The 24,057-nt window shown below is 48.2% G+C and overlaps 1 protein-coding gene across 2 annotated transcripts in view; it reads right to left on the reverse strand.

Moving 5' to 3' along the window:
- TEAD3 (TEA domain transcription factor 3) overlaps window positions 1-23,735 on the reverse strand; it is a 375,738-nt gene extending 352,003 nt beyond the window's left edge. For both annotated transcript variants that reach the window (XM_078644325.1, XM_078644324.1), the window contains exon 1: window positions 23,539-23,735. The gene's annotated coding sequence lies outside the window, so the exon portion shown is untranslated. The remainder of the gene's footprint in view (window positions 1-23,538) is intronic.
- Between the last annotated feature and the right edge of the window lie 322 nt (window positions 23,736-24,057).

Raw genomic sequence — 24,057 nt, forward strand, 5'->3', positions numbered from 1 at the left:
AGAGGCTGTACTCTGGTGTCCTACTTAACACGGGTAGGTTGAGAGGCTCACTCTCTGTTTGGATTTTTGCTGTGCACATCGCGCTTCCTGTAAGAAGCTGCCTGCTACTGGAATATTTTAAAACCAACCCTTTTTGTCGTTTATGTTATTTAAGTTAGCCGCTTTTCCCCCGCTTTTAATAATTGCTTAGAAGTATAGAATAATTGTATCCGTTTCCTTACCTGTGTCCTAACTTCACTGAACGCTTTCTTGCACAGCGGTATTACGCCGCAATCACTGCCATTTGGGCGGGCCGGTCCCCGCACTCTGTTTACTAGGGGCGTCATTTTGGGTGGGGCGGAGTAAGTCTCCTCAGCTATTCGCTGAGGCCAATCACGCGGACTCGCTAGAGCCCTTTATAATACAATGGACACGACGCGCAGCGTGTACGCGCATCGTGGGCGCCGCAGTGACGCCGGAGTCGCGCCAGAGTCCAGCCCGTCTGCGCCCATCCGCGCTGAGGACGCGCAGGACGGCTGGACTCTGGATTCTGCCGATGCTACATCCCCTCTGCACAGCTATTCCCGTCAGGAAATGCTGCGACTAAAACCTCGTCGATTAGGGTGTACGCACTCTCTTGAACCAGACAGCATACTTCTCCCCCTACGCTGTGGCTGTCTCCCCAATCCCAGACCTTCTGATCCCCTACTCCATTCTTCGCCTGGGTACTCTGGCGCTACTAGGCCCACAAATACGATAGCAGAAGGTATCCTGGTTAACGCCCGCTCCCTGGTTAAAAACAAGATAATGTTTAGGGAAATGGTTTCAGATAGGAAACCGACCTTAGTGTTCATTTCTGAAACCTGGGCAAAAGACTCATCTGGCCCTGATTTAACTGAAGCGGTCCCTGAAGGGTACTGTCTGGCTAGACTTGATAGGCAGGGTCGAGTGGGAGGTGGTATAGCAATTCTTTATAAGGACCACCTTCAATGTCACACTACACCTATTTCTGACTTCCCGGACTCTTTCCAAGCCCTTCATTTTTCCATAAGGGAAGCACAGTGCCTTCTCTTCCATGGAATCCTACTATACCGACCACCAGGCCCACGGACTGACTTTACGTCTAAACTTCTCCAGGCTTTGGAACCACACTTTGGTAGAGAAAACTTTTCCATCCTGGGTGATTTTAACTATCATTTAGAACGACAGGATACTCCTGATACATCAGGACTTATTGAGGCTCTGGCCTCCTGTGGGCTTACGCAGCGCGTCAGGGGGGCCACTCATCGGGCAGGCCACACGCTGGACGGCATCTTTTCAAATGACTGTCGTATAACCACCAAGGAGCCAGTGCATCTATCTTGGTCCGATCACCTCGCAGTTCCATTCCATCTGGAATATTTTTTGAGTGACGGAAGTAAAAAAGGGAATCATGTAATGGTCACGGCTAGAAACCTTAGGGACATTAGCAGCCATTCCTTTGCGCCTTGGACTGCTAGCCTTTCTATCAAAGGCATGGACAATGTACAGACCGCAGTTGGTCATTTTGAGCGGGTTGTTACTGAAGCTATGAATGAGCTAGCTCCTATACAGACCCGACGTCGAGCAAGAAAGAGACCTTCTGCCCCGTGGTTCTCCGACTCCCTTAGGCTCCTCAGGCAAGAAGTGAGGAGGAAGGAGAGGCTCTGGCACTCTAGTTGGGATTTTAAGAACAAAGAGGCCCACAAACTCCTTGTCAGGAAATATAAGGCTGAGATTGTGCAGGCTAAACAAGATTACTTTGTTACCGTGACAACCTCGCTCTCCTCTCCGAAGGAGCTTTTTAAAATCGTCGACTCGTTAGTCGCCCTACAATCCCCTGACCCTGTTATTCCTTCGCAGGATTTATGTGACAAGATTGCCTCATTCTTCCACACTAAAATATTGGATATTCACTTGGCTCTTGAAAAACAAAGAGCCTGCATTAGTGTGCTCCATCCAATGTATACATCAACGACGCCTCCCCTTTGGCCACCCTGGACTCCTTCCCACCACTAGAACTGCAGGATCTTGAAGTCCTGCTTAACAAGATCAAATCCGGCTCTCCTCTGGATACTTGCCCTTTGAAAATCATCAAGCAGTGCGGGGAGTCCCTCCTACCACCATTGCTAGAAATTATGAACCTAGCAATAAGAGATGGTGTCTTCCCCTTGGAATGGAAGAAAGCAGTAGTAAAACCTCTGCTAAAGAAGGCCTCCCTTGATCCGGAAGTCCTGAAAAACTTCCGACCAATTTCGCTGCTTCCCGCCCCTGCGAAGATGCTTGAGGCACACCTGAATAAGCATCTTGCCACTTTTGTGGAACGCTCGGGTTGTCTTGACTCCTCTCAGCATGGATTCAGGAGGGAACATAGCACCGAGTCGGCCCTCACTGTCGTGCTTGATAACATCCGCTCGACAGTGGATAGAGGCCAGACCACCGTCCTGGTCCTGCTAGACCTAACTGCGGCCTTTGATACCCTCTCTCCCTCAGTTCTTTCATCTCGCCTGAGGGATGTGGGGGTGAAGGACGCAGCTCTGGATCTCTTGATCTCCTTCCTTACTGGGAGGGAACAGAGAGTCAAGATGGGTGAGTTTCTATCTCCATCCCGGCCTGTGCTATGTGGGGTCCCACAAGGGTAGGCTCTTAGCCCAACCCTATTTAACATCTATGTGACCCCACTGGCCAGACTTATAAGAACTTTCGGGATGGAGGTAGTTTCCTATGCTGATGACACCCAAATACTCGTCTCTCTCGCCCATTCAGACGTGCAGACCGCCTCCAGATTTAGATCATGTATGGAGGCGGTTGGTCACTGGATGATACAGAACTCTCTTAAACTGAATGGGGAGAAGACTGAGGTGATGGTGTTTGGTGGGAACGAAAACATCTGGTCTTCTAGTTGGTGGCCTGATTCGCTTGGAGTGTGTCCCTCCCCCACCATATCTGCAAAAAATCTTGGGGTGATGGTAGATTCTGCCCTGGACATGGGCAGACAGGTGAGTAGGACCATTTCCACCTGTTGGGGCCTTATCCATACCCTGCGAAGGATCAGGAAATATCTTTCTGTGCAGTCCAGAAAACAAATAGCTGTCGCGCTCATCGGCTCTCGCCTGGACTACTGCAATGCGCTGTATGCGGGGCTAAATAAGACCCTCCTGCAGCGCTTGCAGGTAGTCCAAAATGCCGCGGCCAGATTTGTCCTGGATGTTCCTAGACGCTCATCGGCCACTTTGGCCAGAAAAATGTTGCATTGGCTCCCTGTAGAGTGCCGAGTACGCTTCAAGGTCTTGTGCATGACATACAGAGCCATTGCAAGGAACTGTGACTCTGGAGTGGGTTCCATCATCTCACACTACATCCCTGGAAGGAATTTGCGTTCCTCCGGGAAATTGCTTCTGTCTGTTCCTCGTGTGCGAAAAGCAAAATGGGGTGGTAGGGCTTTTTCCACTCTAGCTCCCAAATGGTGGAACGATCTTCCTTTGGACCTTAGGTCCCTACCCTCCCTGCAGACATTCCGCAGTGCCTTAAAGACCCGCCTCTTCCTGAAAGCATATGTGTAATGGTGATTGATTCGGACTTTCGATATTATTGTTAGGCGCCTTGATACCTTCGGGTTATTGTTTTCTGCGCAATATAAATTTTTATCAATCAATCAATCAATCAGGCTATGCCTGGGCCAGTTAGTAAACTGTGAATACTGAAAAATGTTATACCTATACCTACCAGTATATACAAACTGGACATATACACTATTATATTACACATAGTTTTGAAGGTCAGTGTCTGCCATTCCCTGGGCTTCCTGTACGGTATTAGGTGCATTCAGCCTCCATGTTTTCCATTCCCATGCACGAGTAACTCATCCAGACAAGGTTTTTTCCTTTGAATTCTGGGATTTGTAATTCAATTTATCCCATTAGGAAACTGGGTCTTCAAATCCAAAATGGAAGCCCAGATAAGCGACTTGAAAGATGGACAAGCTGTGGGCAGGGTGGGAATGGTCAGTTTAAGAGGTTGGTTTTTTTGGGGAGTGTCCCCGTCTCCCCAGGCGTTTTTCAGGACAGGATACTCTGATCTTATTCCAGCCATCAGACATTTTAGCTGTCCTTGCTATACTTGCAGCAAGTAGGAGATTATAAATACATGGTTGTTAGAATGCAATGCGTCAGTAGAGGTGGAAGAGTATTGAAAGACAGGTAGCTTTAACACAAAGGAATCTGTTCTCTATGTCCTCTATTGCATTTCACTATCTACTTACAGCTTTCTGTACCAGAGATGAGACCTGGCCTATGTGAGATGTGGCTTACAAAGCAAGTGTTTTCTACTGGCAAGATAACCTAGGACTCTATTCATTAAACAAGCATTTACAATGCAATGGTCTCGGCAGCATTAAAGGTAGAGCTATTGGCATTGCTCATGATTTTTTTTTTTAAATCATAAATAAATGACATTGTCATTTACATTGCCAATAGCGTCATCGCTTGCATATGCGAGACCTATTGCATTAGCACCCACACACAGAGTAAGTAGTAGAGTGAGAAGTTGATAGTGAGTATGAGAGAGTTATTAGTAAAGAGTATTAGAGAGCGCATCAGAGCTGTGTGAATAAGAACAGCTGTAAGCCCCTGCCTGAGGTGCATCATCAGAGCTGTGTGAATAATAACAGCTGTGAGCCCGTGCCTGAGGTGCATCATCAGAGCTGTGTGAATAATAACAGCTGTGAGCCCGTGCCTGAGGTGCATCATCAGAGCTGTGTGAATAATAACAGCTGTGAGCCCGTGCCTGAGGTGCATCATCAGAGCTGTGTGAATAATAACCGTGTCAGCCCCGTGCCGGAGGTGCATCATCAGAGTTGTGTGAATAATAACAGCTGTGAGCACCTGCCTGAGGTGCATCATCAGAGCTGTGTGAATAATAACTGCGTCAGCCCATGCCTGAGGTGCATCATCAGAGCTGTGTGAATAATAACTGCGTCAGACCCGTGCCTGAGGTGCATCATCAGAGCTGTGTGAATAATAACAGCTGTGAGCCCCTGCCTGAGGTGCATCATCAGAGCTGTGTGAATAATACCTGTGTCAGCCCGTGCCTGAGGTGCATCATCAGAGCTGTGTAAATAATAACTGCGATAAGAATTGGATAGATGCACAGCAAATGGGTTATGTGAGGTAATCACATTAATTTGATTTTATGGTGCACCGAAAGGAGGCGTCGAGGGTCCAGCGACGTCTTAACAATTGAGATAAGAAGTGAGACTAGGTAAAACCTAGAATCATCCCTTAGCGGGCACACAGTTCATTGTCTTCCATATGAGAAAGACTTCCACTCTTGTTAATTTCTCAATGTTAGTCTTTATTTCATGGCGTTTTAAGTATCAAACGTTCAAACAAGTTTGTGTTGACCTCTTAAGTGCTTCTCAAACATAGTATTATCTTCAGGCAATGTCATAATGGTATTACCAATGCATTTCGGGCATTACAAATCATGCCCTTCATCAGGGAGACGACACTGTAAAGAATGTGATAAATAAACATTACTATCTAGTGCACAAACGTACATAACAAAAATAATAATCTCATATTCGCATTGTCAGCTAGCTGGAAAAACGTAAACAACATGAGAAACATAGCGTTGACACGAGAAATATGAAACAGTATGTGGGAAGACTGATGTTTTAACGGGGTGTTCACAAGGTAAGTAGAGTAAAAAGAATATGATGTCACTTACATGCCTTTCGTAATAGGGTGATACCAATCTAGAGAAAAAGAGATGCGGAAAAGGCTCAGTTATCGTATGCCCGATAAGTATTAAGACGAGCTGTCAGTAAGATATAGCAATCTATCGTCGGGAGTCGACTGACCTGAAATTGAGGAGTGAGGCTAGCTCAAGTCCGTTAATCGTCTTCAATGGTGGCGGTATGAAAGTATTTCGGTCCCGCTAAAATGTTTTGCAAAAGTTCCGATCACTCACATGATCGGAACTTTTGCAAAACATTTTAGCGGGACCGAAATACTTTCATACCGCCACCATTGAAGACGATTAACGGACTTGAGCTAGCCTCACTCCTCAATTTCAGGTCAGTCGACTCCCGACGATAGATTGCTATATCTTACTGACAGCTCGTCTTAATACTTATCGGGCATACGATAACTGAGCCTTTTCCGCATCTCTTTTTCTCTAGATTGGTATCACCCTATTACGAAAGGCATGTAAGTGACATCATATTCTTTTTACTCTACTTACCTTGTGAACACCCCGTTAAAACATCAGTCTTCCCACATACTGTTTCATATTTCTCGTGTCAACGCTATGTTTCTCATGTTGTTTACGTTTTTCCAGCTAACTGACAATGCGAATATGAGATTATTATTTTTGTTATGTACGTTTGTGCACTAGATAGTAATGTTTATTTATCACATTCTTTACAGTGTCGTCTCCCTGATGAAGGGCATGATTTGTAATGCCCGAAATGCATTGGTAATACCATTATGACATTGCCTGAAGATAATACTATGTTTGAGAAGCACTTAAGAGGTCAACACAAACTTGTTTGAACGTTTGATACTTAAAACGCCATGAAATAAAGACTAACATTGAGAAATTAACAAGAGTGGAAGTCTTTCTCATATGGAAGACAATGAACTGTGTGCCCGCTAAGGGATGATTCTAGGTTTTACCTAGTCTCACTTCTTATCTAAATAATAACTGCGTCAGCCCCGTGCCTGAGGTGCATCATCAGAGCTGTGTGAATAATAACTGTGTGTGAACGTGGGCGGTCGGCGGACTGGTAAATCAGGCGAGGAGGCCGGATATAGTGGGCGATAGTGTTTTATTGAGTCTTTATACAGCGGGTTACGGGGACAGAAGGAGAGTTCAGGTCCAACACCCAGGGAAAGGAGTGCGTCTTCTTCTTTGTTCGTCCTGTTCCGACGAAGGTCCAACGGGTGTCCGGGTCTTGGGTGTAGCTGCCTCGGTATGGTCGGAGAACACCTCGGAGGGCAATAAGAGAGAAAGGGAGCCGTTAGTCACACTTGGACTAGAGATCCGATCCCGTCACCGTTACCCGGTAGTGTGAGGAACTGAAAGGGGAGTGATGGGGTTAGGTACGGGCAGAGGAAGGTACGGGTAAGAGTCGAAGAAGGGGAAGCAAAGAAGAGGTGCACAGGGTGGTGGGGAGAGGGGTGCTCTTTATACAGTGTTAAGTGCGTATATACAAGATGCCTAGTGCTTACAGGTGACGTGCCTAGGATAGCGGGAACAAATATACACAGGGAGGGGTTTTCTAATATGTACACAGTGCACCTAATGTGCTCAAGAAGGGAACTGGTACTCACACGCTCCGCCGTAACTCTCCTCCGAGTTACGGCCGCTCTTCAGCCGCCTCCGTGGGACTCCACCACTCTTCGGACCACTCCTCGCTGTCTCCGTTCCCGTCTTCTCCGTCCGTCACCGCTCTAGCCGAAAGCTCCTGCCACGATCCTTCGACCCCCTCTGTCTCTTCCCTTCCGCCTTTTCTGTATCCGGCCGTCCGTAGGGAGGCGGGACTTCCGGGGTCGCGGGGTAGCCCTTCCGGTCCTTCGTTACACCTGATTGGACCCTGCAAAGGAGAGAGGGGCGGGATTCCGGTCGTCATGGACGCTGTTGTTGGGGATACCTCGCGACTACCCGGACATGCTGCGGGGCGATGTGGCAACAGAGGTGATGGGGCGTCTCGGGGTCGCGTGTCCCGTGGGGCTGGATCACATTCCCTTCCCCTAGCTGTCTTTCTTGTACCCGGTGTGGAAACAGGGTATCGAGACAGATAGTCGGCGTTACCTTGTTCTAAGCCTTTCCTGTGTACGGTTGTGAAGTGGTAGGGTTGGAGGGACAAGAACCAGCGGAGGACTCGATCGTTGTGACCTTTATTCCGAGCCATCCACTCTAAGGGAGCATGATCGGTGTAGATGGTGAATTGTCTCCCCTCTAAATAATAACGGAGGCTTTCCACCGCCCACTTGATGGCCAGGGCTTCCTTTTCCACCACGGCATAGCTTTTTTCACGTGGGAACAATTTCCTGCTGAGGAAGAGAATAGGTTTCTCGTCTCCCTGGGGGGTTATTTGTGATAGGACTGCCCCGAGTCCCTGTTCCGAGGCGTCTGTCTGCAGTATGAAGGGCTGGGAATAATTAGGGCTTACTAGCACAGGATGGGAGGTCAGAGCGGTCTTCAGACTGGAAAACGCCTGCAACAGCTCGGCCGTGGGGGACCTAAGGAGGGTGTCCGCTTTCACGGATTTCTTTAAGAGGTCCGTGAGGGGGGCTGCTCTTTGGGAGAAGTTCGGTACGAAGCGTCGGTAGTACCCCAGGAGTCCCAGGAAAGCACGAAGGTCTCTTTTGGTCTGAGGGAAAGGGAGGGACTGGATGGCTTCGATTTTGCTTTCCTGTGGTCTTATCAACCCTTCACCCAGGAGGTAGCCTAGATATTTCACAGTCTGGGCTGCTAGGGTGGTTTTGGCGGGATTTATGGTAAACCCATAAGTCCCCAGGGAGGTGATGACCTGGTGAAGGTGTTCTAGGTGCTGTGTCCAGTTGTCACTATAAATAACGATATCGTCAAGATACGCGCCTGCATATAGTGAGTGAGGTCGTAGTATTTTATTCATGGCCCGCTGGAATGTGGCTGGGGCGCCATGAAGACCGAAAGGGAGGACTAGAAATTGATACAACCCATCAGGGGTGGAGAAGGCCGTCTTTTTTCTGTCTTCTTCTCTGAGGGGGATTTGCCAATACACCTTACAGAGGTCTAGCGTGGAGATATATTGGGCCTTCCCTATGCGTTCGACCATTTCGTCTACGCGGGGTAACGGATATGTGTCGAAGGAGGATATTTTGTTGACCTCCCGGAAGTCAATACAAAACCGGACAGACCCGTCCGGTTTGGGCACAAGGACTATCGGGGAGTTCCACTCACTTACCGATGGTTCGATGATACCCATCTTTAGCATCTGTTCTGTCTCGTTCCGTATTATCTCCCTGCGGGCCTCGAGGACTCTGTAGGGCCTTTGTCGTATTACCTTCCCAGGAACTGTTTGTATTGTGTGCTCAGTGATAGTGGTGTGTCCCGGGGAAGAGGAAAAAACCCGTCGCAATGGGAAAAGGACTGTCTCGAGTTCCTGTCGCTGTTGTGGCGTGATATCGTGATCAATACAGGGGGTGAAGGTGAGGGGACCCGAGTTAAGTGATCCAGATAAAACCGGACGAGGGCCTTCCCATTTTTTTAGATGATTGACATGATATATCTGGGTTACACCACGGGTGGGATCCATGTCTAGCTCGTAAGTGACCGGGGTCACCTGACGCAGGATGGCATAAGGACCCTGCCACTGTCCCAGGAGTTTTTGATCGGAGGAGGGTAACATCAGTAACACAAGATCGCCTGCCAGGAAGGTTCTGGGTTTGGTGCCTTTATCATACTGTCCCTTTTGCTTGTTTTGGGCATTCTCGAGGTTCTGGCGTACTACGTCTCTTATGCTTGCTAGGTGGGTTTTCAGGTTCTCCATGTATTCGGGAAGGGGCCGAGTACGGTCTGGTTCTGCTTCCCAGGCTTCTTGGGCCATGTCTAGCAGGGTACGAGGGGGTCGCCCGTATAACAATTCGTAGGGCGAGTACCCGGTGCTACTCTGGGTGGCGCAACGGATGGCAAACAGGGCAAGGGGTAGCATATCCTCCAACCGTTTGGCTTCCAAACCCAGCAGTTTCTTAAGGGTCTGTTTCAGGGTGGCATTGTACCTCTCGACTAGCCCGTCGGTCTGGGGGTGGTACGCCGAGGTCCGGATTTGTTTGATTCCCAGCTGGGAGCATACCTGTTTCATCAGCGCGGAGACAAAAGGAGTGCCCTGATCAGTTAATATTTCTCTGGGAAATCCCACCCGAGTGAATACTGAAATGAGGGCCTTCGCAATGTTCTGGGTGGTGGGCTGTCGTAAAGGGAGGGCTTCAGGGAAGCGGGTGGCATAGTCAACAATCACAAGGGCGTAGCGACACCCACTGCGGGAAGGTAACAGGGGTCCTATTATGTCCATCCCCACTCTGCTGAATGGGACGTCAATGACGGGAAGGGGTTGCAGCGGGGCCCTAGGGGGTCGGTATCTACTGTGTTTTTGGCATACAGGACACTCTTTACAAAACTTCTTGATGTGTTGGTAGATCCCAGGCCAATAGAACTTGTCCAAGACTGTTTGGCTGGTCTTTTCTTCTCCAAAATGGCCTCCCAGAAGGTGACTATGGGCTAGGAAGAGTACTTTCTCCTGAAAGGGACCGGGGATCAGGAGTTGGGGCTTCTGTTGGTTCCCACCCTTGCGATACAATAACCCGTTTTTCTTGAAGAAGTATGGACCTACGGTAAGGGGATCCTCTTGGTCCATGGCCCTTCCCCAGGCTTCCTGTAGTAGAGGGTCTTCCTGTTGTGCTGCCCTGAAGTCTCGGTCCGTTTGCCAGGGGTGTTCATCCGGGATCACCGGATATGCGCCTGTGTATTCTCTTTTCTCCTTTTTCTTCTGTGCTTTGGATTTGGGTGGTTTACGTGCCTGTATGGGGGAGGACAATCCTTTTGGGAAGGGTGCTTCCTCCCACCAGTGGGTCAGGGATTCAGTGGTGTCTCGTAACAGTCCTGGTAATCCGGGGTAATCGCTCCCCAGTATCGCCTGCTCCGGAAGGGTGGGGATCAGTCCCACAGTGAGAGCGGTTCCGGGATCCTTGGCATGTTGGACCTTTACCTGGGTGGTGGGATACCTCTTTGTATCCCCATGAACACACTGAATGGCGACAAGGTCGGACGAGGGCTTCACCGGGTGCGATAAGTCCTGAGGTCTGAGGACGCTCTGTCGACACCCGGTGTCAGTTAGGGCCATGAGGGTTTGTCCATCAAAATTCACAGGACATCGAAATGGAGGAGGTGGGGTCCCGGGTACGGAACACACATAGTTACATGCCAGACCCACTTCCATCGGCTCGTCTTTGTGCGGACATATTCTGGCGATGTGACCGAATCCGCCACAGCTATAGCTTTGTGGTCCAGGGTTAACAGGACGTGGTATCACCGGGGTGGGGAACAAAAGAGGAGGGTCAGGTCTTCTTGGAACAGGGGGACGAGGAGGACGTAGGCCGGCAGGAGGGTGAGGTTTGTGGGGGTGATCCTCTTTTCCTCTCTGGACCTCCTGGGCCCTGCTATAGGCGCTTGCTATTTCTATTGCTGTGTCCAGGGTCAGGTGGGCATGTTGGCGCACCCATCGCTGCGTGCCTGGGAGTAGGGATGACAGGAATTGCTCCAAGTAGATTTTTTCCAGGATATTCTCTTTAGTAGAGGCTTCGGGTTTCAGCCAGCGGTTGGCTAGGTCTTTGATCCGGTAGGAGAGGGCCCTGGGGGTCTCCTGGGGTCCTTCCTTTACTTGACGTAGCCGTACTCGGTAGGTTTCCTCATCAATGCCCAGCCTTTCAAGGATGCATCTTTTTACGTCTGCATATGGAGTGTCGCCCTGAATGTTCGCTTGCTGGTAGGCAGCCTGTAAGTCACCCGTTAGCAGGGGTCCTAGATAATGAGCCCACCGGTCCACAGGCCAGGCAGCCGCCTGGGCTAGCCGTTCAAAGTTAGTAAAGAAAAAGTCAGGGTCTTCCCCCGGCACATATTTCTGAAGTACCACTGAAGGGAGGGAGGACATCGGTCTCGGATGACCCAGGACATCGGTCAGTTTCCCCATGGCCTGTTCATGGGAGGTTCCCTGTCCCTTTAACACATCATGGAGTTGTCCACGGTCATCCTCTGCTGTTTTTAGGAACTGCTCCATTAACTTTCCCAGCTGTTCCTGGGATTCCGCCATCCTCTTCATCACGGCCTCCATTCCTCCAGGTAATCCCACTTCTGACACCAGATGTGAACGTGGGCGGTCGGCGGACTGGTAAATCAGGCGAGGAGGCCGGATATAGTGGGCGATAGTGTTTTATTGAGTCTTTATACAGCGGGTTACGGGGACAGAAGGAGAGTTCAGGTCCAACACCCAGGGAAAGGAGTGCGTCTTCTTCTTTGTTCGTCCTGTTCCGACGAAGGTCCAACGGGTGTCCGGGTCTTGGGTGTAGCTGCCTCGGTATGGTCGGAGAACACCTCGGAGGGCAATAAGAGAGAAAGGGAGCCGTTAGTCGCACTTGGACTAGAGATCCGATCCCGTCACCGTTACCCGGTAGTGTGAGGAACTGAAAGGGGAGTGATGGGGTTAGGTACGGGCAGAGGAAGGTACGGGTAAGAGTCGAAGAAGGGGAAGCAAAGAAGAGGTGCACAGGGTGGTGGGGAGAGGGGTGCTCTTTATACAGTGTTAAGTGCGTATATACAAGATGCCTAGTGCTTACAGGTGACGTGCCTAGGATAGCGGGAACAAATATACACGGGGAGGGGTTTTCTAATATGTACACAGTGCACCTAATGTGCTCAAGAAGGGAACTGGTACTCACACGCTCCGCCGTAACTCTCCTCCGAGTTACGGCCGCTCTTCAGCCGCCTCCGTGGGACTCCACCACTCTTCGGACCACTCCTCGCTGTCTCCGTTCCAGTCTTCTCCGTCCGTCACCGCTCTAGCCGAAAGCTCCTGCCACGATCCTTCGACCCCCTCTGTCTCTTCCCTTCCGCCTTTTCTGTATCCGGCCGTCCGTAGGGAGGCGGGACTTCCGGGGTCGCGGGGTAGCCCTTCCGGTCCTTCGTTACACCTGATTGGACCCTGCAAAGGAGAGAGGGGCGGGATTCCGGTCGTCATGGACGCTGTTGTTGGGGATACCTCGCGACTACCCGGACATGCTGCGGGGCGATGTGGCAACAGAGGTGATGGGGCGTCTCGGGGTCGCGTGTCCCGTGGGGCTGGATCACACTGTGTCAGCCCCGTGCCTGAGGTGCATCATCAGAGCTGTGTGACTAATAACAGCTGTGAGCCCCTGCCTGAGGTGCATTATCAGAGCTGTGTGAATAATAACTGTGTCTAGTATGCTGGACTACTGCTAGCTTCTTGTTTTATAAAGCGTTTGTAGTTTTGCTGTTTGTAGCGCTGTGAATAACAATTGCGCTATTATCCAACTTAGCAGTAGGCATTCTCACTTTTTTCTTATGCTTCTTACTTTCGTGAAGGTTTTTGAGGTAATAAGATCTATCAGGTGATTTCCAATATGTAAGGATCATATCCGTTTTTGTATGACTTTTATGTTCGCTTTGAGCATCTAGGTCAACCTGAGTTGGGTTAGTAAGATCAAAAATGAAACATTCCATTTGTAAATTTCTAGATTATAAAAGTTGTAATTTACTACTTGCTTACGAAGCAGTCTTTGAATTTCAGAGTCTGCCGGAATCCCTCTGTCCTCCCCGTGAACCCTGCCCTGTGCCTGTGAGCTCCGTGCCTGCCCGACATTCCGACGCGCGCCTTGGGATTGGGTCGCGCCCGTGAGCGGTCTACGTTACAAGCTCACGCGCGCGACCCAATCCCAAGGCGCGCGTCGGAATCAGCCTCTGACAGACAATGCTGCGCGCGTGGCCAGCTCTTGTCTCCACTCCTTGGCAGCTGAGCGGACGACTATGGTTCTCGGGCGAGAACACGCTTCGCGCGCTTCTAGCCGAGACCCAAAAATGACACATTACACACATAGACACTCTCTTCCGCAATGTTGCAAATGTACAGCTTTTGAGGATTCACCAACATTCCCTGTAGTCGACCTGGAAAGTTGCACCAATCACAGTTTGCTTTTCTTTCCACCATGGAAAAGGAGCTACTTCAGCCCATTACTGAAGTAAATATCCGACCACATCCAATGTAGGAAAGGGTCAGAGAGGAGTGTTTGAAAGTAAACCACCTCAAGAGTTTGAGGATGTTCACAAAGATGCAACACAAGCCAAAACGTGATGTGGCGTTTTCTACGAAATAATTGTACACAGTTGTGACAAGTGGTAGTGAAACCATTTGCTTCCACAATCTTCCCTTTAGTGAATTCTTACACACATATGGCTCCATTTATGTGTATTAAAAGTAGGTTTACAGACGTAAATGCCTATGTAAATCAGAACACTTCAATTGTAGTACAGTTTTTTCCAAGTAACCAAATTGTAGGACCTTGAGCAAACCACTTTCTGCATGTGACTCAGTTGCAAAACTTGAGTAGATGTAGAACCTCAGTGCTTTGGACAAAATACTGGACGTTTACATCTTCTGTAGTATTTCTCTAGTTTCTGGTTACTGCCCCCTGCAAAGTGTCCGGCGTTTTCAGTGTAAGGATTCTTGAGCATTTTAGGTGAGCTACACCTGTCTGGAGGACCAAAAAAAACACATCATACTGCAAATTGCAAACCGAAGAAACCCCTTGACCTGCTCAACACATTAGGATGTCATTCAAAGTCAAGACAGGGATCACAACGTATCCACCCATGTCAGTTATGAAATGTTTGCCCATTCCATGCTTTTTAACTGGTGTCGCTGTGTATTCTGGTAACCGCAGTTTCACTAGAAAAGACGAGAACTAAAAAGTACCACAAAGATAAACGTTGTGAGGTCAAAAGCTAGGGCTGGCACATAATCTCACACACCATACATATATAGGTTAAAAAGGCAAGCATTACCAAAGCCTGTGGGTCTAGCCTCTTGAAACATGCATCGATTTATTTTTTTGCAAGCAAGTATAAAAGAAATTAAAAGATTAAATTAAAAATAAATAAAAAAAGAAAAGGAAAAAAAGAGATAGGCGCAACCAACCCTGGTACTAAGAGCACTACTTTTTATTCATAAGCAAACGTGATTGGGGCAAAATGCTGTCACCAGTAGAGCAAGAGAGCTAATAGTTGAAGTGAGCTAACCCTTTACACCAGAAATGCAGAAATGGTGGGTTCCATGTGAAATGTGTATGACAACTTAACAGACCAACAGATGAAGAGGGATAACCTAACGTCCCTATATGGCTGCTTATACATATACCTTTTTGTTCATTCATTATTTTGAAAACACAAGGCAGATGTCAGCTAATGCTGCCTCTGGGCCAGACCGAAAAAAGCCAGTGAACAATTATGCACACTCAAACACATCAAATGCCAGCAGAAGACGCCACCAAAACGTTTTCTATTCCTATCAACGGTGGACTAAGGAATAGGCTCACCAAAACTAACCGAGTGCCATTGAAAGAAGCCCTAACCATAACATGAAGTTTTATCACAAATACCTAGAAATATCTTCACATCACTCCCAACCTGTGGTTACCAGGCTGGCTGGCTGCCAATTGAAAACTGAAGTATCCCGAAAACAGCATGCGTTACCTATAAAGCCATACACTGCTCACCACTCCTGAATACTTGGCACAAACACTCATAATTCTGGGAGGACAGATGCACTCCAGAAGCAAATAAAACCTCACACCTTAACCTCCTAGCTCGAAAAAACATGTAACCAGAAATCAAAGTTTCACCACTGACACAAGACATCAAAAAAAAAAAAAAAAAAAAAAGATGGATAACGCACTTTGGGTCTCTGCCCTCACAAAAGCACAAACAAATGTGAAACAAAATAACCACCAGCAAAATCCTTCTGAACACTACTAATTCCAAGTGTCATTTTAAAACATGTTCTTGTTTACAAAGTCTATAAAGAAGGATACCAAGCGGTGATAACAGTCCAGCACACGTGCTCCTTACTTCAATCAAATTGTAAATATGGTGTGCAGTTCCTGGTGAAGGAAACCTAGAGTCAAAAGTTCCAGGGAAAGGAATATGCTTCAATAGGAGCACGGGCCCTCACACACCCAAATGGGTGTCATGCTTCATCATTGGGCTAGCTCCTCGTCAGGCCGGCGCTGCAATGCTCAACGAGCACCCACCCACAAGGTTTTGTTTTGCTTGAGAACCAAAACATCTCTCGCAAAGAGCCCCATTGTGGGTGGGTGCCCATCGGGCATTGCACCACTGGCCCGTGGGCATAGCAGCCCAGCCCGACGAGGAGCTAGCCCAATGACGAAGCATGACACCCATTTGGGTGTGTGAGGGCCTGTGCTCCTATTGAAGCATATTCCTTTCCCTGAAACCTTTAACTGTAGATTTCCTTCCCGAGGAACTGCACACCATATTTGCAATCTTATATGCAAAACGTCAGCTACTGCTAACCTGTACTAGAAAACGTCTTTAACTGTAATATGGTCATACAAAATGTTTAGAAAAATTATAACAAATAAGAACACTTTATAGGGGGACCACGCAGATCTGGTCACATTTTCAAATCTGGCATGCTTGACAGGAGAGAGTACCCCGACAGAAGCAAGCATCTAAAATAACGGCCTATTTTCAGCCACCAAATACGTCGAGTCTACAATGTATTAAAACAAAAACTTTTATACCCAAACGGTCACGATAATTTAATTTCCTCCACCTAAAAAAAAAAATCTTTAAATGCGCGTTATCGGGCAACTGGCTCACCTCCTATCGTTCGCTCAAGACCCGCCCATCAGAAAGTTTCACTTTTTGCCTTGTGTGGCGTTAGATGTGGTCACCTGAGGTTATGTTTTGTTTGTACCTTTGAGTTGCTGCAAACTACTACAGGCGGGGAAACAACTTCCCCTCCAAGGTTTAGGTAAAGATACAATATAATCGTGACTTCATTATTATGCACGGTTACAAACAAATGAAAAGGGTTGCGAGAAGCAATTAGTTCTCTTTGTTTGAAAGTAATGACGAATGTCCACGAACCTAAATCATACATAGTTTGGTTTGTGATTAGACACAGCCAACAGTACACACGCCACGGAAAAAAAGTAGCACCTGCAGTCGCCGCAGAAACTGGTCAAATAAAAAAAACAAAGGAACTGTACTCTGTTTTTATTTTTGAAGAGAATGGAGGCTTGGTAGTTACATTAAGTCGCCAATGAAAACCATAATAATCGTTACTTGACAACTGCCACTAAACACCCAATGAGGCCAAGAACGAAGCACTGCTGCCACGTGCAGAGGCCCAGACTGCACAGCCACCATTCACAGGCCGAGAAAGCAACTGCTGCCAGTCTGCAGCACAGGCCGGCAGCCACAACTGCGCATGTCCGCACACAGGCCTAGGAAGGACACCTGCCACCACCTTCCTTCGAAGCACAGAGGTGCAACTGCCCCACTCACCTTTACAAGCCGGGAACGAGTACAGATGGCAGTCACCTGCACGGTCCAAAACTGCAACTATCAGTCACGGGCACGACGTGCCGCTTTCAGAGTACAAATTGAGGCAACTACCAGTAATCCATGCAATGTGCACAGACACAGCTTGAGGAACTGCTTCCGGTTCCCACACTACGAAGGCCTAGTAATCGTTGCACAGTCCTAGAATACGCAACTGCGTAGGTTACCACCGGTGAGCACACCGTACAGCTCCCACTGCTCACCTGCGCCGCGCGGGAGCATGCAAGCGCAGAAAACACTCGCACAGTTCCAGAGGGAACTTCTGCTGCGTCTTGTTTCTACTAGTCACTGCGCAGTCACAAATGCGCAGTCACAAATGCACAATAACAAGTGCCACCAGTCCGCTGCATAAAATGCACCAGCTTCAAGCCGCCTGCACGTGAGGCGTCCTGCAACCAGCCACCTGCACATAAAGTGCTCCAGCTCACACCAGCTCAAGCTCTCCTGCCAATAGCCGGCTGCAGGTGAAACAAACCAGCTCACGCGCACGTAAAGTGCTCCTGCTATCAGCCACCTGCACCAGCCCAATCACCTGCACACGAAGCGCTCCTGCTGACAGAGACCCACGCGTGAGAAGCTCCAGGACACAGTCGCCTTCTGAAGCGCTCCTGCAACCAGCCACCTGCACGTCACGTGCACTAGCTCGCGGCGTGCGCCAGATCACGGTCACCTGCACTTGAAGCACAGCTAGCTCACAGCAGCCTGCACAGCTGCAATCAATCAAACGCGTGGACCATGGACGTCAAACTACTCCAATGCGACCTCCTCCCCCAACACAACCAGCGATACCCACAGTGCTCGAGGCCACAGCAGTGTCTGAAGCGCACTATATGAGAAAGCAGAGCAACTATCACCCGTAGGCCTGGCCTTTACAGCAGATTCCAGGCCCAGGACAGGACCTGCTGCCCTCGTCCTGCTAATCTATACTTGCACGGAAGAGACGTCACCCGCACCTGTCCAACTGCTGTCCTATGTCAACGTCATTCTGTCATTTTTAACAAGAAAGTGACACCTCCCGCCCCCGCTCCATCCAGGAATTAAACCTCTGAGTGTCTGATTATAAAGCTCCCGAGACACTCCTTTCCGCCCCCGCTGTAAAATGTCTTCACCAGATGTTTTACTGTTCGCGAATAAACCTGTTACTCCACACCCGGCACAATCCAGTCAGAAATACCGGACGCGCTGCTGATGACACTTCTGACAGAGGCCCTGAAACCACCAGAGGTAAACACTAAATGATGTCATCACAGTGCGACACCTGTGCTTTATTTTGAGGAATGGGCGGTACAGAAACAGCTCCAACATTATCATAATCAATGACTTGGAATATTGAAATACACAGACTACCATTACACAGAATCCAATTGAAAGGCACATTGATTGCATGGTCTCTTATACAAAGGTGAGGGGGGTAATTTTCCATGTCAGCCAGGAAGGCTGGTATTATCTGAATAAAAGGTCAAGTGACTGGTCTGCTCTTGGAGGGAAGAATACGCCCAGCAACCCACATCTCTGCCTTACTAAACCACGCCTCAAGTACGGGGGGGGAATGCCCCTCGAATAAAGTGGCCCACTGCAACCATTAGTCTGAATGACTTCTGAACTGTAATGCTCTTTTTTGTCCTGTTAACAAATTCTGACGAACACCTTCGGGCTTCCTGTGCAGCTGTATGCATATACTTCAGCGCGGGCCCATGGATGTTTCACAATAAAGAAAATTAAACTAGGGGTTTGGTTTTCCGTGGGGGTGGGGGTAGGGTATGTTTGTGATGTTTCTCCCTCTTAAAGGGACCCCCAAGAAGTGTCCCATATTGGTTTAGTGGAGGATATCCCAATGTACTTTGGGACTTGCTGCAAAATCGTTCAATATGAGAGCCCTTTAAGAAGCGAAGCGATTGAGCCCTCAACCTACCTTGATAAAAGTAATTGTACATCATTGTTGGCTGCCAAAGCTGCCATGCTGTTGGCCCAGAATGAGCTCGGTAAGAAGAAAGATTTTGCTAGATGGCCTATCATATTGAATCACATTTATTTCCACATGCCTCTTGTAAACATGTCCTCAGGATGTAAGTGAATTTGGAGGATCGAATCCCTAAAAGTGGAAAAGTACAGTGATATTAATCCAAGCATTACTGTACAGCACATACATTCATATCTATGCACCAAAGGCCTGTGTAATACAAAAACAAGTTCTAAAATGTAGACAATGTAGCTCTGCTCGACCATCTACTTGCTACTCTCGGTGTTGTACTGCAGCCAACTGCCAGCATGGAATTCAAGGGGCAACTGCTGAATGAAAACAGATGGGACTTAAGTATCTATAAATTCAGACATGGTGCTCTAAGAGTCAGCTCTGGAGATGGCACCACTGCCTTGGTACCGCTCTTAGAGAAAGATTTTGAATTAAGGTCAGAAGAGTTTTGACTCCATGAAAATTAAGCAAATGATTTGGTCTCTAAACACCAGGCTTGAATTGCCCAGCATCGGAAAATCAGATATATGCATTGAAATTGTTTGCGAATTGTATGTGGCACAAACCAGATGTAAAAGATCATCGGAGCACCTTAGAAAGAAACCTCACACACGATAGTACAACAAATTAAACTAACTAAAAAACCGAAATGAATTAAAAGTATGAGGTTTTAAATGCATACAGTTATTTACGTTTTAGAAGAACGTATATATACACATATATATATATATATATATATATATATATATATATATATATATATATATATATATATATATATAGGATTAAGGGTTCTCAATGCTATATTTCGGACAATTCTGGAAGCAGACTCAGAGTAGGTAGAAAATGAGCTGTAGCAATTAGAAATGTAATTCAAGTGGAGCTAAAAAGAAACTTTCATTCTGACACCCATAGGTAGCCATGACACTTTTCGCCAGGAGTCACAGACATGGTCTCTACATGAGATATGCTGCTGCTCATACGCCTTGGGTCTGCACTCTGAAGTTTTGCAGACTACTTCTTGTCCATCCACAGACAAAGGCAGTTTGCACAGTCAATGCAAGAGTTGATATTCAACCCTATTGTGATAGGTCACCGGCCACCCAAACCAGGTCTATCACTCGCTCGAACTAAGAGAGTGGAAAGCATACTCCTGGCGACATAAAATTAACCCTCAATTGTTTTACTTTATGTGTAACTTCCTGGTTGAAAATAACCTCCAAGTGTAGGAATTCTAACTTAGCCCGAACCGCTTGTAAATATTGGACGGTCGTAATCTGGTACCGGCCTGGACTAAAATACAATCCCTTTACTAGAACAACTGAATTACAGTTCTCCAAAACCAATTTCAAGGAACACTTTAGAGCAAGACCTAAATATTCATCTACAGGGGTCAGTGATTCGCAGGTGTATTTGTGGTGCACATGGAGGGGGTTCAAATAGGTGAAAGGGAGAACAGTGGTGGATTCAGTGCAACAGTTTAAGCCTCTTTGGAAGTTTTTTGGGCCCAGAAATGCAGAAAGCTATCAATAACAGCATTGTGTTTAAAATAGGTCTTCCAACTTTGGAACCCTATAAGTAATATAAACCGGATGATTTCCTTAACGACTCTCTTAGACCCTCATTCCATTCCACCTGACTAGAATAATGCTTTTCCAAACTCCATGAACTACTTCTGTTGTGCTCCCAAAACTGAAACTTATGAGCCAGTAAGATCACGATTGGCTCCCCATCCAGCTACAGACTCATTATTTTAGGGAAATCATTTTGCTTCCAATATTTTAAGCATTCAACTTCTACAACAAGAAAAAAATAGTGGAATGACTGCCACAGTCAACCAATTCTATGATTTCCTTTTCCAACAAGATAATTTAGTCTCTGCGTGGGCCTTCCTTTGAAGCCCTGTGTCCAGATCTGGGAAATGGGTTGTGGGGAAGGGCTTGTTCTCGAGGTCTGCAGGCCTGGCATGGGGCACGGCGGTCAGTTCTGTACGTTTGGACTGCAGCACTGACTTCAGCACAGTGACCACTAAGGATAAGGTTTGCATTATGGACCCTACATAAAATAGATACACTGTGGAGACAGTACAAATACAGCAAGTCGAAGCAAGTCCAACATCCGTTTACTTCTGAAGGTCTACACCATCCATAGGGATGTGTTTACATGTTTGCATCTTCTATAATTTGAGCCCGAGACAAGCTCTCAGAGGAAGCCACTTGGAGAACTGTTTTGGCGCATCAAATAGTTACCCACATGTGAAATTAAACCTGCCAGGAGGCCATTCAAAACATACACACTGTGCTTTGTATAATTCTTTCCGTTTTACTAACGATAGACTTAAATCTCGCATCGAAAATGCCTGGGAATCAGATTTTTCTCAGAATTGGCCTGTACTTTTTTGGGATAAAATATGGACTAAACTTCATAAAACCTCTAGAGCTGCTAATACTACCCAAACTTTATATTTCATTTACAACAGAACTTTATTCACTCCACTGGCTTTATCCCGTTTCTCACCAGATACTCCATCTACTTGTTGGTCATGTCCTTGCCCCTCTGCAGACCTCAAACATATGCTGTTTGACTGCCCTCCCACTTCTCAGTTCTGGCAACTAGTTTGGAATCAAATACAAAAAAATCTTCCAATCCCGAATTCCCTTTTCCCCTATACAAGTTTTTCTAGGTTCCCTCTCACCGGATCTTCCTCTTCCCCCCAGCCACTATCTTTTACTCGACCTTTTCATAGCTGTTGCTTTCCACACCATCACTTCAAATTGGAAACAAGCTGCGAATATTTCCTATCAATCTTGGTGGAACGCGGTCTGTTTTCATCACCGTCTGGATACCAATTATGTATCCCCCATTTCCCTGGCCATTAAACGAGACCTGATCTGGCTTCCTTTGGTAACATACCTTTCTTCCGCTGCTCCTGTACATCCCTCTCTTGACCCCCAACACAGTTGAAGTACGTAAACCCCCATGACTCTTATTATTCGATTGCTGTAATTATTAAGTTTCAATGTACTGTATTTTACCTTTTGTTTATGCTTACGAGCTATTGTTCATAATTCCTCATGCTTGTTATGCTTACCTTACATGAAAATCATTAATGTATTGCTTATTTTATATATCTATTCATTGTAACTCTTCCTTTTTCTCCCATCCTCCTCTCCTCCCTCTTTATTTTCTTCAATAAATCAAACTTAAAAATAAAAATAAAAAACATACACACTGGAAGAAAAGAGTGTGCAACCAACACACGGCAGATGACGCCTAACTCCTAGAGTAGGGTGACACAGTACGAGTCTGTGGGGGATGAGGACTAACATTTGAATGTAATGGAAGGGCAGACCCAAACTGTAAAGTGAGAAGTGGAAGCAACAACGCAGGTAAACGGGGTGCAGCTGGAAGCTGCTAGGAATGTTATGTCTTTGAGATAACCACTAACTATGGGTAAGGTTCACTAAGGTTGGTGTTGTCAGTCTCTTGGACAGGTCTGTGGGGTGGAGGGCTATCTGTCAGAGGGTGGTTGCCGGCTGTGGAAGGGGCTCTGTCTGTGAGCAGGTGCCATCTCTCTGTGAGCAGGGATGTCGGCGAGGGTACACGTGTGAGGTGAGGCCTGTAGTGAGGGATGGGGTCCGGTGTGGCAGGAATGATGCCTCAGTGGGGAGGGATGCGTCTGGGTGCAAGGGTATCTTTGGTGAGACTGGAGTGATTTGCAGTCTGCGAAGGTGTTCGGGGACATGTCTGCGGTGCGGCAGCTGTCAGTTGGGACACTACCCGTGCTGGTACATGGCTGCTGCTGAGTGCTGATATCTTTGGAAGGGATTTGTTGTCTGAGAGCGGAGGCTGCTGTTTGTTTGGGGTCCTGGTGGTGGTGTCTGTGCTGTGGGACGGTCTATCTATGGACAGTCGCTGTCTGCAAGAGACTGCTGCCAGGGGCGGGCAGGGCTGCTGTCTGCAGCAAAAAGGGTGCTTCCTGCACCCCATGTATTAACTTTGACAATACCTGTCCGGCAAGGCACACCAGTAGTCTACTGTGTATAGTTTATATAGGAGTGTCTTGGCTGGGTTCTGCGGGCTTACTGCAGGTCGGGGGGGGGGGGGGCGCTGTGGTATAGGAAGAGGGCGGGTCACTGCGTGAAGGGTTACAGGGCTGAAGGGGGCTCCGATTGGGGAGAAGGTGTTTGTTCTAAGAGGAAACGTTGTTTTGGTAGAAGTGTAGGTGGAAATAAAGGGGACTCGGCGCTCCGGTTGTACGGGGCGTTAGTACTAGGAGGCGCTATGTTTGCTGGGCGCAGACACATTGAGGGGTCAGCGGCCCCTGCTCCCCCCCCCCCACCTCACCCCTTCATTCTCTGTCCTACCTGCTCCGGCCCCCGCTCCTCCCCCCAGTCTGCGCGGGCTCGGGGGGCGGCTGTGCGGGCTGAGTGCGGCTCCGTCCTTAGGAGGTCTCTGGTGGGGGCTCGCGGCGGGTCCCGGGGGCGGGGAGGGTCCTTAGGGGTGGTACTGGATGGCCGCTCCGGGTCCTCGGTCCGAACTCAGGAAAGTTTTTTGCGGCCTCACCGGTGGGAGGAGAGACGTGTTGGCATGGCTCCACCCCCATGCAACCACACCGCCCCCATGCCGCCGGCCCTCCCCTTCGATCCGGCCCTCCCACTCATCTCACCGACGATCGGCCCTCCCGCCCCGGGACGCCCCTCTCACACTCCCTCTCCCTCAGACTGGCCCTGCCCCCGACCATCCCATACCCCACCGGCCCCGCCCTGACCGGCCCCCTTCCTCTCGCCACCATCTAACTGGCCGGCCCAGCCAGGCCCCTCCTTCAACCGGGAGCCCGCCTCGAACCCATCGCCCCTATTTGGACACTATCCCCGTCTAACTAC

This window comes from Lissotriton helveticus, chromosome 5_1 (genome assembly GCF_964261635.1).
Source record: "Lissotriton helveticus chromosome 5_1, aLisHel1.1, whole genome shotgun sequence".
Taxonomy (NCBI): domain Eukaryota; kingdom Metazoa; phylum Chordata; class Amphibia; order Caudata; family Salamandridae; genus Lissotriton; species Lissotriton helveticus.